Below are 13,282 nucleotides of genomic sequence, written 5' to 3'. Positions count from 1 at the left end.
TTATAATTTATATTAAAAGTGCGGTTTAATATTTTTTAGCCATCAGTACGGTGCTTGAAGAAAGTGGAGGAGGGCAAGCTGAAGAGGGCTGGTATCTAGCTCAGGCTGAAGTGTGGGTTGTGAACTGACTCTTTAGAAACAGACCTGGGTTTAAGATTGGAACTGGTGATGGCTAAAACTCCAGAACAAATCAACAATAGAATTGCTGGGCGGGACAACTTGGGATCCCCTGGTTTTTACCAGACCCGAATGGCCATCATTGTATCAAAGTCAGGGGCCCTCTTAAGTTTACTTGTGTCTGCTGTATCTAATGTCTACAAGCATGAGAGGAAAAAAAAAAATCAAATCCCCAAAGATAAAGTCCTGCATCATGAAGGAAACTACTATTTCATCAGCTATATCACTTGATCCACAAGAATCTTTGTACTAAGCCTGAATGCAGAATGAGTGAACACATTTTTAAAATGGTGTGTGAGAGCAAGGCATTGAGGGACACAAATGGAGCCCCAGCAGGGCAACTGCTTGAGCTGGGGAATTCAAAGCCAGCCTGGACAACGATTGTGAGAACCAGGCTCACAACAAATAAACAGACAAATAAAAGATAAATAAGAAGATAACTTGAGTAGGTATCTGATCATACAGATGAGAAAGCTGCAGTTGGCCCTGTAAAGAGGTGCTGAGGTGCTGATGTGGTTTGCGTGGGCTCCCTGCTGATGTCAGAATAACTGGACACAGGAATAGCAAACTGAGGGCCAGGAAAAGAAAGAACTCTACAATGTTCACTTTAAAAGCCCCCCCCCCTTTCTCTTTATTGAGCCATACATTTTTCCCTCCTCCCCTCCTCCCCTCTGCCCTTCCACCTCCCTCACCCCCCCCCCAAATGCTCCCAATTCACTCAGGAGGTTTTGTCTATATTGCCTTTCTAGGCAGATCCATGTATGTCTCTCCTAGGGTCCTCCTTGTTACCTAGTTTCTCTGGGGTTGTGGCTTGTAGGCTGGTTGCCCTTTGCTCTATGTCTAATATCCACTTATGAGTGAGTACATATTATATTTGTCTTTCTGGGTTTGGGTGCCATCCATTTGTCTAAGAGTTTCAAGATGTCAATGTCTTTTTACTGCTGAGTGGAACTCCATTGTGTAAACGTACCACATTATCCTTATTCACTCTTTGGTTGAGGGGCATCTAGGTTGTTTCCAGTTTCTGGCTATTACTAATAAAGCTGCTATGAACATATTTGAGCAAATGTTCTTGTGGTGTGAGTGTTCATCCTTTGGGTATATGCCCAAGAGTGGTATTGTATGGTCTTAAGGTACATGGATTGCCAATTTTCTGAGAAACCGACGTATTGATTTCCAAAGCAGCTGGACAAGTTTGCACTCCCACCAGCAAGAAAGTATTGTTATCCTTTCTCCACATCCTCTCCAGCATAAGCTGTCAGAGTTACAAACATCTTTTTAAATGTGATAAGGTGAGTGCTTCTAAGAAAAATAAGAACCCAAACCTCTGTTTTTTTTTTTTTTTTCAAAAATACACTTATAATCCCGGCACACCCAAGGTGATGTAAAGAAGGAGAATGACTTGAGACAGATAGTCCCTGTCCCAAAATAAATAAAATTAAAAATTCATAAACAAAAGCATGAAGTTATCAGAAGGAGGCTTCAGGACCAATTTGAAAGCAAGAGTCTTGGGGCCCATGGGTGAGATGTCTCAGGTCAGTCCCAGAAGCCTGGCAATCAGGATTCAACCCCTGGAGCCATGTAAAGGTGGAAGAGAGAACAGACACACTTGTTGTCCTCTGACCTCCACACATGCAATGGCATATTGCACACTAATAGTAATAATAATAACCAGGTGGTGGTGGCGCACACCTTTAATCCCAGCACTCAGGAGGCAGAGCAGGTGGATCTCTGAGTTCGAGGCCAGCCTGGTCTACAGAGTGAGTACCAAGAAAGCCAAAGCTACACAAACCCTGTCTCAAAAAACAAACAAAAATAATGATAATAATAACAATAATAATAAATGCAATGTTTTAAAGAGCCAGAGCCTTATAACTGGAAATGGAACAGAAACAGAAGAAATAATGACCTTAAAGAAACCCCAGTGTTGTAGAGCGGTGCCCGTGTGAGTGATGAGAAATACAAGGGGAGAATGACTGAGAGACACCTGAGCAGAATAGATGAACATGATGGCTTTCCTTCAGGTCCAGGCAGGGACAAACACCACTTGTGGATCTCCTTCATTTAATTGTTAGTCTGTTCTGCTAAGGACAAAGGCCATTGTGTTTCCAGAAGACTCGGTGGATAGTAGGAAATGGAGAAGACAGTGTTAGTGAAAGCCAACACTGTCCTGTTAAAAAGATTCTGCTCTGTTACTAGAACACACAGGTGATGCTGGAATAAGGAAAATATAGGTGCCCTAAACACCAACATATTTTTGTGCTGTACAAAAATAAGGCCACTTTTCTGAGCTTCGGTAGAAATAGGAAATAACTGCACTGGGGACAGGAAGACATTTAGTTAAACTCCATGTTAATCCAGTCAGAGCCCTGGGGCAGGAAGATTCTGTCTTTCTGCAATGAAGGAGAGAAGCTCAGAAGCCACCAATTTTGGGTCACTGGAGCACTGGAACAAAGCACACTGCTGAAAAGAGGTTAGGCAGGCTCAGCAAGGCCACCCAGCAGGTAAAGCCATTACCACTCAATGTACGTGAAAGCCTGAGTTCCTGTCCCACATCCCACATAAAAGAGAAAACCGCCTCCCAAAAGTTGTCCTCTGATATACACAGGCATGTCTACACTCACACAGAAACACACCACCACTACCAAAACAGAAAGAAGCTATTATTTAAATTTCATAATGGTAAAACCTCCATCTCTATCCATCTCCTCCTGCCTTCCTTCTTTTCAGGTGCTGAGGACCATCCCCACCCCCAGCCTTGCATATGCCTGAGCAGTATCCTGCCCTCATTTGATGGGGCTTGTCCTTCTGTGTACATATTTCTCTTATTGGTTGATGAATAAAACACTGTCTGGCCAATGAGGCAGGAAGATAGGCGGGACTAGGACGAGGAGAATTCTGGGAAAGGTAGGCAGAAAGCCCCCCCCCCCACACACACACACCCGAACAGTAGCCATGTGAGCCGCCAAAGGATTTGGAGGTCTGGACCCTTCTCCAGTAAGATAAGACCACGTGGATAGGTGGAAATACTTAGATTAATAGAAAGAAGCCCAAGCCACCAGCCAACAGATTTATAATTAATATAGTGTCCGTGTGTTTATTTGGGGCTCAAGGGCCACGGGACCAGCCAGGACAAGAGAAAAAGAACCTCTCATTATGTTACACTCATTTTTATGTATTTATTTATTTATTGTTTTTTTTTTTTTTAACAGTTACAGCTTTGGCTGTACAGTTCCAGGCTGTCCTGGAACTCACTTTGCACACCAGGCTGGCCTTAAACTCACAAAGATCGGCCTGCCTCTGCCTCCCGAGTGCTAGGATTAAAGGTGTGCGCCTGTCCTCATTCTTATGAGCACCTTTTGTCTTGTCAGATATTCCCACCATCGGTTCTTTTTCTTGAACAGTGTTTGAAAGCATGGCAGGATGAGTGTTTTCCTGAGGCTTAGAGGATGGCATCAGCATCCTCTTGAAAGACAATTGAGGCTGATTACTTCTCATTGGCAACTGAACAGTAGATGCTGAACAATGCTGGGGTATCGTGAGGATGGAATGTACAAGTGTTTATAAAGTGGCTTATCAAGAAAATGAAGCAAATAGAAATTAAAGAAGTTAGAATTATTTGGTATCAAGCTCTACATTTCCAGCTCCTTGGGAAATTCTATTAGGTCTACAGGCAAGCCTCTCCTTTCTACAGTATTCTACTTGAGTGAAGAGGTCTGGTGATGCTGCCCAGTCATAGAGCACTTTCCTAATGTGTTCAAGACCGAAGGCTCAATCCTTGGCCACACAGATATACACATGCACATGCATGCACATGCATACACAGACAGGCATAAACACACACACACACACACACACACACACACACACACACACACACACACACAGAGGAAACATTGAAAACGAATTCTTCCATAACACAGATATGTAAAACAATACACATATGTGTAGCACAAAGTCTCTTTGGCCTTAACAATAAAAACTTGGAGTCAGCTATCAGGGGGTGAAAGCTGAAGGATCCGAGAAGCAGAGGGGTCAGCCACTAGCTCTTACCTCTACCAATGCTCAGACCAAAGAGGCAATCCTGTCCTCAGACCGCCTTATATTCCTCTCTCCATCTAGCCGTATCCCTTTCTGTCTCCATCTCCTTAGTACTGGGATTAAAGGCATGTGACTCCCAGGTACTGAGATTAAAGGTATGAGCCACCACTACTTGACTCTTTTAGACTGGATCATTTTCACGTGGCCCTTGGTGGCCTTGAACTAACAGAGATCCATCTGCTCTTGTGACTGCTGGGATTAAAGGTGTGTGCCACCACTGCCTGGCCTCTATGGTTAACTTAGTGTGGCTAGCTCTGCACTCTGATCTCCAGGCAAGCTTCACTTGTTAGATTATAAACAAAATATCACCACATATATAGACAGTACTTATCAAATCTTTTCCTGTCTAATTTAATGTAAATAAGAAATTCATCTCACAATTACTGGATACTAAATCGTCAACAGAATGTTAAGGAGGCTGTAAATAATTTAGGAATAAGCTCTTAAGATAATTAAACTATTGTTTTTCTGGATGCTAAACTAGCCTATGAATCACAGAAGAATTTTCAAGCCAACAGCTTCTGAACCCAGTGTCCCTCAATCACTTCCAAATACTCAGGAGATGAACCCCTAAACTGAATCCTGGGTACCAATAATATGTATCTCCTCTCACCACCCATCCCAAATTAGTATGCAAGATGCTTTGAATGGAAGAATCTACCAAGACATTGCTGAGGTGAGTATAATGTCTAACCAGGGCCTTCAACGAGGCAGGTGCTTGATGAATGCTTGCTAAGTAAGTCAACACACAAGCAAGTTATTAATGACTGGCAGCACATTATAACCCATGTTGCATCATAGGAAAATAAGATGGGCAGCAATATGCACAACACGTTCTTATAAATTCTCTCTCATGAGTCATCAGGACAAATGTCATTTCCATTGTTCAGATAAAGGAAGTTGGAACCAGACACATCACAACGGTAATCAGAGACAGAAGAAAGAACAAAACTGCATTTTTCCAATGCACACACTTTTTTTTTTTTTTTCCAGCTGTAGCGGTGCATGCCTTAATCCCAGCACCCAGGAGGTAGAGACAGACAGATCTGCTGCATCTGTGAGTCGCATGTGAGTCTGGTCTACATAGTGAGTTCAAGGATAGTCATTACATACTGAGACCCTGCCTAAATAATAATAATAATAATAATGTACATGTGAATGAGTGTATTTGTGTGTGTGTGTGTGTGTGTGTGTGTGTGTGTGTGTGTGTGTGTGTGTATGCAGGTGCCCACAGAGGCAAAAGAAGCCCCTGAAGCTGAAGTTACTGGCTATTCTGAACCATCCTATATGGGTACTGGGAACTGAACTCTAGTTCTTGACAACAACAGTCATCTCTCTGGCCCCATGTTGTTTCTTTTTAGACTTTAGCATGCCAGTTTTTATTTTGGTTTTGTTTGTTTGTTTGTTTGTTTGTTGTTGTTTTTTGAGCTCACATGGATCATAGTTTGCCTGTGTCAATGCTACAAGAGCAGCAGATGGCAATTGAGCTTTAGGAGGTCCCCCTACCAAGAAGCAAAGCATTGATGGATGATTCTTGGCTAGCCAAGGCATGGAGGGCTTGGGCTCCAGAATGTCTCTTGCTACTGCTATGCCTTTATGTTTGCCACTGCCATCTTTCTCTTGTATCTGGCTTGGTATGAATGGGTGTGGGGAGATTCCCACTGTCTTTAATGTAGTATGATTATCTCATGGAAATTTCCCGTTCTACTGGGCATTTTTACCTATGTATTATTATGAAGATGATTTCTTCTTAAGCTGTACTGTTTAACTTAAGCAATATTTTATACAATAATAGTGTTAGTTTAAATAGAATTTTGAGGACTGGGCAATAGTGGCACACACCTTAAATCCCAGCACTCAGGTGACAGAGGCAGGCAGATCTCTGTGAATTCAACGGCAGCTTGGTCTACAGAGTGAATTCTAGGACAGCCAGTATTGTTTCACAAAGAAACCCTATCTTGGAAAGAAAAAAAATACAAAAATATAAATAAATAGAATATTGATGATTGAGGGTTTTAAATAAATATAATAAGGGATTGTGATAGAACTTAGTTTAGTGGGAAAGTTAATATAGGTAAAAGCAGGATATGGTGTTGCCCCCACCCCTGAGAAAACTGGAGACGCAGAGGAGAAAAAAATAAGAACAAGGAAGTGTCACGAAGCTAGGACATATGAGTTTATCTTGAAGAGCAGTACAGACTGTGGCTTAGGTTAATGACTAAGAAAACCAGTTAAGTCCCCAAAGCTAAGTTAGCTCAAGTTCTTTCATTGTTGTTTTGGTTTTGTTTTTTTTGAGACAAGGTTTCTCTGTGGGATGAACCTTGCTGTCCTAGAACTTGCTTTGTAGACTAGGTTGCCCTCGAACTCACTGAGATCTGCTTGTCTCTGCCTCCTAAGTGCTGAGATTAAAGGTATAAACCACTACTGCCAGGCTAAATTCTTTTTTATCTTAATGTTGGGAGATGTGTTCACAGGTTCTGGTGTGCAATATAGCTGAAACTAAGCTTTAAATAATGACTTAAGGTTAGGTTAAGCTGTTTTTGTTAATGGCTTTGAGGTAGAAAATCTTGGGGAACAATTTAAAGTGTAGAAAGACACATAGTTGCATGAGGGACTTGTTGAGGTCAAGAAACAAGAACAAAGACAACATGGTTATTATTAGCTGATGTGCCTTTATTGCTAGGATGGGTTGGTGATTAAAAGTAGTGATTAATTCTGCTCTCAGCTTCCTGATCTAGAAAACTGCTGATGAATGGGTATGAACCCTGAGGGGTTTTTTTGTTGTTGTTTGTTTGGTTGGTTGGTTGGTTGGGTTTTTTTTGGTTTTTCGAGACAGGGTTTCTCTGTGTAGCTTTGGAGCCTATCCTGGCACTTGCTCTGGAGGAGACCAGGCTGGCCTTGAACTCACAGAGACCCGCCTGCCTCTGCCTCCTGAGTGCTGGGATTAAAGGCGTGAGCCACCCTCTCCTGGCTCAAGTTGACTGGTTTTCATATATAAAGTTTAGATTGTTAATTTTTTTAAAGATTTTATTTATTTATTATATATACAACATTCTGCTTCCATGTATATCTGCACACCAGAAGAGGGCACCAGATCTCATAACGGATGGTTGTGAGCCACCATGTGGTTGCTGGGAATTGAACTCAGGACCTCTGGAAGAGCAGTCAGTGCTCTTAACCTCTGAGCCATCTCGACAGCCCTAGATTGTTAATTTTTAAAAGATTTTTATAAGGTTACCTTTTAAGATTAAATAATAAAGTAGTTGACTTTTCCTTGTATCTATAAAATGCAGCCTGTCAGTAAAAGAACTGGCTGAGAAAAATACCTTGCTTGCTTATACTCTGTTAATCTATAACAAGTTTCTTGGACGTGAATGTACAGGGGTTCTTGGGAATAATTTGTTTTTCACCCATGATACGTAAAATGTTTAGTCATGAAGGGAAATGAGAAACATGTTTTTAACTTGTATTCACTGAATTATTCACTTGAAAAATAGATTGTAACCACATTGTAATTTTTATACTGCTTGAAAGATTTTGCTGCAGTATATAAACTATAAGGGAAAAATTACAATACACAGATACAATACATCTGGGTAGAGGTAATCAAAGCAATAAAGAGCAGGGTGGTGGTGGCACACGTCTTTAATCCCAGCACTTGAGAGGCAGAGGCAGGCGGATCTCTATGAGTTCGAGACCAGCCTGGTCTACAAGAGCTAGTTCCATGACAGGCTCCAAAGCTACAGAGAAATCCTGTCTTGAAAAACAAAAAATCCAAACAAAACAAAAAAGAAATAAAGAGATGACAGAGGGATGATAGAAAGATCCTGAAGGAAGGGGTGTGTGTGTGTGTGTCTCCCTTTTCGTCAGCCCCAGAGAATTAAGTTTTACTCCCTCAGATAGAAAAGTCAATCAATTGAGTGATTAGTTTGCTGACTCTGTGGCTCCGTGCTGGAGGCTGGTCCTTAGAGCAGCAATATTTTCTCTTAAAATCTTTTCACCTGGTTGACCATATCTCTACACCATGAGCTCCTAGTGAAGGAGTAAGATCTGTCCTGTTCCCTGCTGCAGTTTATGACACAGTGCTCAAGATGGGAGGTGGAATGTCACCCATAGGCTCATTATTGAAGGCTTGGCCCTCAGCCTACAGCACTAGCGGGAGGCGGTTGAACCTTTAAGATATGGGGCTCGGAAGGAAATTACGTCATTGGTGGTGTAGCTTGAGGAAGATTTGGGGTCTTCAACTCCTGGTCTTCTTGACTTTGCTTCCCAGTCACCATGAGGTAAACCTGTCACTTCATCATGTACTCCACAACACGAGGCATTGCCTCATCAAAAGCCCCAAAGCAATGGAACCAACCAATAATTTACTGGAACCTTCAAAACTGTGAGCCAAAACAAACCTCTTCTCTTTTTATTTAACATCTCTAGGCGTTTATTGTAGGAACAAAAACAAACAAACAAACAAACAAAAAGGATTAATACACAGCACAGTGCCTGGTACTGAACAAATACAGTAACTATAAACTGCATCTGTTTCCATTGGAAATAAAGGGAGAGCTCCTGAGGATGAGATTCTCAAGGGACTGAGTGGGGAATTAAACAATGAGCTCATTAACACGACCTCCCTCATCACAGACTTTAAGGAAGAAAGTGGTGGCTTACAAAGGTGAGGCTAGAAGCAGGACATGAGATAATGTAGTATATGCCTTGAGAATATGCTACCTGAAAACTATTCTATACACATTTTCTATTCTGTATGCAGGTGGACCAATCCCAGAGCCTGAGGAATGCTCTGAGATAGACCTCCTTTCCATTTAAAATGGCATGCTCTAGAGTGCAACTGGGTGCTTCATTCAGCCTCCTAGCAACTCCTTGAAACAAGTCAGGTGTGATTCTTTCCCTCCCTCCCACACCTTCCACTTCCCCTTTGTTCAATGGTACTCTTTATGGCTGACTACAGTGTCTCACAACACCCAGTCAGTAAACCCAGAAAGTGATTTCTGCATTTCCAGGAACTGTTGTCAGCAGGAGCTCTGAGCTACTTCTCTCAACTCACTCAGAATTATTTTCCAATAAAATATTTGAGAGACACTATAATTTACTTGCATTATATTCATTTGGGCATTCAATTAAGTTGTCAGGCATGGGAGGTGCCACAGCACTCAACTTTGGAAAACCACAGAAGGTAAGGGGTGTTTAAAAGGAATAGCTTTCACTTCTTTAAGTATATGTTCCTTCTGTGGTAAGGAAAACTATATTTTGTCCTGATAATATGACTTTTAAGGAGTAGGACTGAGGGACTGGGGGCGGGGGAGAGCTCTGATCTGTGGCATTTGTCCATTTCCAAAGTATAAATGATCCTTGGTGATATCAGGTTACTATCATGGAACTATTGAATAAGCTAGCACTAGCAGCCTCAGCATACCTAATATTACACACACACACAGTACTGCAGAGTTATCAGAACTGAAACACTACTGTCAGTAAGATGACATACAGCAGCAGGGCAGTGGTGGTGCACGCCTTTAATCCCAGCACTTGGGAGGCAGAGGCAGGCGGATCTCTGTGAGTTCAAGACCATCCTGGTCTACAAGAACTAGTTCCAGAACAGTCTCCAAAGCCACAGAGAACCCTGTCTCGAAAAACAACAACAACAAAAAAGATGACATACAGCACAGTACCTGCCTCAAAAAAAAAAAAAAAAAAAAAAAAAAAAAGCAAAAAAAAAGCCTGCTCCCTTCTCCTGCTTCTAATCACCATCTAGAGTTCCTTTCCTTAACTTGGTTTATCTTGGTTTTTATTTAGTTTGTGTGTGTGTGTGTGTGTGTGTGTGTGTGTGTGTGTGTGTGTGTGTGTTTGTTTAGGGGGTGGGGGTCAAGACAGGGTCTCACTATGTAGTCCAGGCTGGCCTTGAACTCACAGAGATCTGTCTGCCTCTGCCTCCCGAGTGCTGGGATTAAAGGCATGTGCCACCACCACCCGGCTCCTTGAAGCTCTGGATTAAGGTTCCAGGGATCAAACTCAGGCCATCGGGTTCAGGGGTAAAGTGCCTTTACTGACTGAGTCATCTCACTGGCCCAATGAGAGGTTATTTAAATCATGTAGGTCAAGTCTTGATGCGACTCCAGTGGACTTCTGAGTATTGCTGGGGGTGACAAATGATATAATGGCCTCATCCTTCACCTCAAGGAATTTGCAGTCTTTCAGGTAATGAGACCAAGGCATAAATAATGATAGCAATCGCTGTGGATTTAAAGAGAAAGTAGTAGAATGCAGGCTTGGGGGTGACCACGTGTAAGGACATGGTGTATTTAAGGAGCAGTGGGCTCCCACACAGATCTGTCCAATCACATTCACTGTTTATTCTTCTGATCTTTATTTACTCTCTCAGTACAAGGTGAAAGATATGTATCCATCCACCATATTCTCTCTCTTCTTCACCTTTCCTTTGCTCTTTAAATTGGTCCCTCTGCCTGGTATGCTATTTCCACCTGTTGACTTGAGTAAGTCCTAGTAAGTTCTGGCTTAAACTCCTTCTTATTGTAGCTTTCCATCACTAGCTCTCAGTAGTTGGGTGAGTTGATCATGTATCTGTCACACAAAATTGTAAGCTCCTCCAGGAAGGAGATCACATTTCTGTCATCTCTATAAATACAGCCATTACTTAGGATAATGCCTGCCAGGTGCAAAGTACCCTATTTTTTTTTTTTTTTAAGCTTCATTACTGCATCATGAGTGCTGACTTTTACTAGAGTCTGGATTAGTTAAAGAATTAAAAGAACAACAACAAAAAACTCTAGGAATATTTTTAACCAATAATGTAAAAGGTCTGAACACTAAACACCAAAAAAACATTTATGAAAGAACTCCAGAAGCCACTAATAAGTGGGAAGATATTCTGTGTTCCTGGACTAGAATACATATTGATAAAATGTGCATACCACCCCCAAGTAATCTACACATTCAATATAATCCTTACCAAAATTCCAATAACATTTTCACATAAGTAGAAAAAGCAATGCTAAAATTCATATGTAGCTATAGAAACCTCCAAAAAGCTAAAGCAATTTTGAGGAAAAAGAGCAAAGCCAACAGTAGCATTACATCATCTGATTTCAACATCTACTTCAAAGCTATCCAGACAAAACCAGAATAATACTAAGATAAAAAAAAAAAAGACACATATATTGCTGGAATACAAGGCCCAGAGGGCATCGTGGCACATACCTGTAATCCCAGGACTTGGCAGTCCAAGGCAGAAAAATCTAGAGTTTAAGGCAAGCCTGGGCTTCATAGTATACATAGTGAGACCCTGTCTTAGAAACAAACAAAAGCTCAACAGACCAAAAGAATACAGAGAGTGCTTTTGGCTAATTGGTCTGTGACAAAGAACAGACAATGGGGCAGGAGAGTCCCTTCAACTAATGGTGCTGGGAGATCCAGAGATTGATACACAGATGATTAGATGCTGACCTCATACCAAATACAAAGAGCAACTGAAACTGGGGTAAAGACTTTAAGCCTAGGACCTTGTCCCACCAAGCCCAGGGGAATGCTCAAGACACTGGTTTGAGCAATGGTGCTTCTAGGTGCTTCTAGAGCCTAACAGCAGCAGCAACAAAGCCAAATAGAATGGAAAAAAAAATCCATGCCAGCCATGCATTTACTAATGCATTAATATCCAAAATATACAAGGAACTCAAATAATTTCATAATCTTTTTTTTTAATCTCTATACTCTGGTGATTGATTGTTTTGTTTGTTGAACAGAAGCTTTTTAGTTTAATGTGTTTGCTTTGTTATCAATTTTGTTAGACTCATATAAAAAGAAATTAAGAGAATGTCTGCTTATGTAACCCAGGCTGGTCTTGAACTCTCAATCTTTCTGTCTCAGACTCTGAAATGCTGGAATTACAGCGGTACACCGGTACATCTGGCTCCAAACAATTCAATGGTGAGAAGACAAACTGGGGCCAGTGAGATGGCTCAGCAAGTAAAGATTTATCACATAGATCTAGTGGTCTGAGTTGGATGGATGGAACTCATATAGAGGAAGGAGAGAACCAACCATGGGTTGTTCTATGCACACATGCATGCTGAGACACTTGTGCCTCCTCCCCAGATCTCTCTCTCTCTCTCTCACTCTCACACACACACACACACACACACGCACACACACAATAAATAATAATAATATTTTTTAAAAGACAATGTGATTTAAATATGAGCAAAGGATCTAAATGTCTAAATATAAATTCCTTAAAAGGCATTCAGGTAGCTAAAAAGTATATAAAAGTGGTCAGCATTACTAACCACCAAGAAAATGCAAATTAAAACCAACTGCTACCATCAAAAAGAGATAAATGTTGGTGAGGATGTGGATAAAGGGAACCCTTACCACTGCTGAGGAGAATGTGCACTTGTAGCCATTATGTAAACAGTATGAAGGTTCCTCATACAATTAAAATGGAACCAACTTAGTCCAGGACTACCACAAGGAATTCCCCAAAGCAAACGAAACCAGTATGTCAAAGGGAACACTCCGAGGCGCCTCTCTCTCTCTCTCTCTCCTTTCTCTCCCCTATCATTGTGCCAACGTGGAAGAATCTAGAGGATAGTTTTGCATTTTATAGGCTTGGAAGCTGCAGTTGGGGAAAGCAGAAAGATATGCTCAAGGTGTAAGTGGAGGAACTGGAGTGGCAGGATCCAGTCCTGTGTCTGTCCCAGCTTGTCCCCTATACCCACAGGTAGCCAAGAAAGGAATGCTCTGAACAGGCAAGTTACATGTCATTTCACAGTCCTTACCAGGATTCAGAGTACTAACTGCGCATTAACTGTGCAACTCCGCCCACAAATGTTCCAAGAAGCCTTAGTTTCCCATCGGTGGAAAACAGATGATGAGAAAAAATGGAAAATTGGCCAGCACTTTTAATCCTTCCCTCCCATGGCGCACAGTGCATATCAGCAGATTCCCATCCAGGGAAGTTGTGTGGCAAAAAAAT

The 13,282-nt window shown here is 41.6% G+C and overlaps 1 protein-coding gene across 3 annotated transcripts in view; it reads right to left on the bottom strand.

Moving 5' to 3' along the window:
- The window catches only part of Trim2 (tripartite motif containing 2), a 97,778-nt gene that overhangs the window by 18,638 nt on the left and 65,858 nt on the right, over window positions 1-13,282 (bottom strand). The gene's annotated exons all lie outside the window — the stretch shown is intronic.

This window comes from Cricetulus griseus (genome assembly GCF_003668045.3).
Source record: "Cricetulus griseus strain 17A/GY chromosome 1 unlocalized genomic scaffold, alternate assembly CriGri-PICRH-1.0 chr1_0, whole genome shotgun sequence".
Taxonomy (NCBI): domain Eukaryota; kingdom Metazoa; phylum Chordata; class Mammalia; order Rodentia; family Cricetidae; genus Cricetulus; species Cricetulus griseus.
This window is presented reverse-complemented; position numbering and strand designations above follow the sequence as displayed.